Source organism: Epinephelus moara, chromosome 7 (genome assembly GCF_006386435.1).
Source record: "Epinephelus moara isolate mb chromosome 7, YSFRI_EMoa_1.0, whole genome shotgun sequence".
In the NCBI taxonomy this organism is placed as follows: domain Eukaryota; kingdom Metazoa; phylum Chordata; class Actinopteri; order Perciformes; family Serranidae; genus Epinephelus; species Epinephelus moara.
Genome location: NC_065512.1, coordinates 41,229,233 through 41,233,013, shown reverse-complemented (window position 1 = coordinate 41,233,013; position 3,781 = coordinate 41,229,233).

The window sequence follows — 3,781 nt, the reverse complement described above, 5'->3', positions numbered from 1 at the left end:
ACACAACTCTGACTTCAGCGTTCCTATGCCTAGTCCCAATTAAACATCCAGGCCCTTTTACTAGCTGGGTGTGGCTACACATTTTGACAAATAAACGCCTGTCTCAATCAGATGCCTGGTCTGGTTGCCCAGCAGTTCATTTTTATTGAAGTTCTTTGGATTTGTAAAACTGGATTGTTGGCTAATAGCAATAGTTAGCTGCTTAGATAGCACCAGTGGTGGACAGTAACAAAGTACATGTACTTAAGCACTGTGCGTAAGTACAGTAGCTGTACTTGAGTTTTTTTCCTTTGTTAACAAATTTTGATTCCATTTTATTTGAAAGATAAATATTGAACTATTGACTCCACTACATTTCTGTGAAGGCTCTTGTTACTTGTTACATTTGCTTTTAAGTCAGTGGATAATTTTTTTTTTCTTCTTAAATGCACAAGTTCATGAACTGTGATCATGCAGTTCTGTGTGGGGTTTGTTTGTTGAAGTGATGTTACTCTACCTCTACCTTGTGCATGTGATACTCAGATTGGGGAGCTCATTAATAGAGACAGGCAGATAGAGATTTTCCACCAGATCATCCATAGCCATTCCTCAAGTCAATGTTATAAGTTTTTGAAATGAAGACTGATGCGTATCATTTTAAATGTTTGCTCTGTTAACTTCATCACAAGAATTTGCCATCCAACCTCAGAAAGCATGTCTTGGTCTGTAAACATTTGCTTCATTCCAGATGAACATTTTGAACAAAGTTGTCTGCTTGTAGTGGTTGCAGTTTTTGTGCAATGTTTGGTCATGCACTGTTAAAAATATTTCTACTCAGCATTTTCACTTTAGCTGTGGATTCATAGGACCCTGTGTTGTGTGTGTGTGTACAACAATACATTGGGATTTTTTTTTTTTTTTTAATTATAAATCCTTTAAGTATTTAGTGTTTTTTTTAAAGCAAGTACTCCAGTAATTTAACTCTAGTAAAATTGGACTCAGCAACTTTCACTTGTTTTGGAATAATATTTGACCAGGAGTTACTCTAATTTGACTCAAGAAATAGAGTTGTCTACTTTGTCAACCACTGGATGGTGCACACAAATATAAATGTTTGAACTTTTGTCATGGGGAGATGCTACATAGAAGAAGACCGTAATTCATTTAGATTTATCAGAGTATTAAACAATAAAGACGATTAACAAAAAGTGGTGACTCCCCGCCTCTGTAGCTGTCACAAAGTCTGAATATGTGTCCACTCCTTAATTAATTACCCAGTAAATTATTCATATTCCTTTGGTCCATTATCCACAAACCCACTGTTCAAAAGAATCAAAAGGGTATCTCATAAAAATTAATCCAATGTGTCGATATTGTTTTAACAGGATAAAGTGTGTTGTGTTGGTATGCTGGGTGCCATTATAAAACGTATGACAAAAAAAACAAAACATGTCGTAACTCTCTCTTTCTGATGCGCTGTCTTTCTGAACTAGGTCAAATGAATGATTCATAATTGATATGTTACTCAAAGCCTTATTTTTGTAAAAGGAATATTCATACTGGTTTGAATAAAAAAAAGTATCTTTACTGAGCAACAGTTATGTGTGTAAGGAATAAAAGGCCTGTCCCACATGGACACCCATCCCAAATATGTGCCAGTTGAGTTCAGTGATTTAAGCAAATAATAGCCCGGGCTATTAATTTAACTTTTACAGTATGTAGTTCTTGGGGGAGCTTCCCATTGGGCAGTTCCTTTCAGGAAGTCCCCTGATCTACTCAGTCTAAATAAACACCTCATGTCTTAGGCCATGTTTACACGAAAACGATCCGACAGTGTTTTGATAACAATCGCCGTGCACACAGATCCGCAAAAATGACCAAAAACGCTGTAGTATACACGCCAGGCCAGAAACAACACGCGCCTGCACACATGTGCTTCCTTCTACAGAGCGGTGATGTATAAACAAACAAAATGGCAACCGCACAAAGCGTTGATAAATTCAATAGGGTGAGCAGCACAAACAGAGCTTGGGAGTCCACCATTGTTGTTGTGATGGTCGACTTTTTCGCGCATGCCTAGTGACTGGAACCGTAATGCGCACGTGCAAAAAGTCTCAGTTTTCAGAGGAACTGCATATTGCAAGTTCACATGACAACAGAGACAGTGCTGTTTCCAAACAATTGCACTCTGGAACCCTTTTTCAAAATGTTACATTTTCAGGAACCCAAAACGCAACTAAAGTTTACTGTGTTCGGTTCAAATTGTTGTCGTATAAACAGGACCTCAGTCTTCACTCTGAACCTCTTGCAGGATGGCTTCAGGTCACTGACTGGCTCACAAGTGTTCCAGACAAAATCTCCTCCCAGATCACAGATTCAACAAATGGCTCATCTTGAGAGAGCTTTGCCACAAGTTTTAGGGGTTATCAAATCCTCATTGGAGCCATAAAAAAAAGCTTGAGTTGGATTGTATTTGTTTGTATGTAGGTTTCAGGACAGAAAGAAAACAAACTCAGGTAATGCTGGAGCGTAATAATGCCATTAAAGCCAAAATGTTGTGATTGATATTTAAAAAGTGCATAGAAATGGAAGTTATGTAGTTTATAATAAGCTTAAGTCCAACATAAAAACATTAGGACTGTACACTATTTCATCTTTTTTAAGAAACTAGTCCACACCCATTGAGTACAGCATACCATACCTTGACTTAAGTCATACCAAAAATTAGGAAAAAAAACAAACATTCGGCCACAGGGGGAGCCACAGCGATTGCTCAGATTTTAGCCATTTTTAAGCATTTTTCTGTTGTTATAGCGCCACCCAGTTGCCAATTACAGTTAAATTTCTCCAGTCACCTTGAGGCATCCTGTTCTACATATCTACCAAGTTTAGTAAAAATCAATATAGCAGTTAGATCTAGATAAGAAATTAGCTCTCTAGTGCCCCTGTTTTGTTTGATCGGGTCAATAATGGAGGGGTCCCCTCAGATTATGTGTGGTCATATGCCTACAAAGTTGCGTGGTGATCAGTGAAACCCTTGAGATGTTATACACCTTTATGTGATGAGCCACGGCCTCCGCAATATTCATTGCCTTATAGAAGCTCAGTTTTAGTAAGTTTTCCAACTTTAGCCAAGAGGGAACTTTAGATATTGGTCCCTAGATTATGTTCACCGTGTTTCATGCAGATCGGTCAAACTTCCTAGGAAGAGATCGATTAGAAGTGTTTTTCAAAAAATTCAAAATGGCGGAAAATCTATATAACTGGAAGTTATGGGTTCTTGAGGCAAATTTGTTCATCATGAGGAGAGGCATCTCTGTGCAAATTTCCATGTCTGTATGACATATGGGGCATGAGATATGCCCATTCAAAGTTTGCAATTTCAATCGGTTGCTATAGCACCCCCCTTTGGCCAATTGATGTAATATTGCTTCATTCACATCCTCCCATTACCCTCTACCACTGTGCCAAATTTCACATGGATTGACCAAGTCAGTGAGGAGAAAAACGTGGAACAGACAGACAGAGTTTTTGTCATTATATAGTAAGATCTGCAGTATTCTTGACTTAAAAGAAGGACCTATGCTGATCTTCCCTAAAACTAGTGTCAAGTAAACGTATATGTGGGATGAGACCACACAGATCCTGTGTGATTGCTTTCTGCACCGGGGCCCAACTATTTCTAATGAGCTAATTTATGGCCCCGTTTATACGACAACGATTTCAACTGAAAACAGTAAACTTTAGTTCCATCAATCAATCAATCAATCAATTTTATTTATAAAGCCCAATATCACAAATC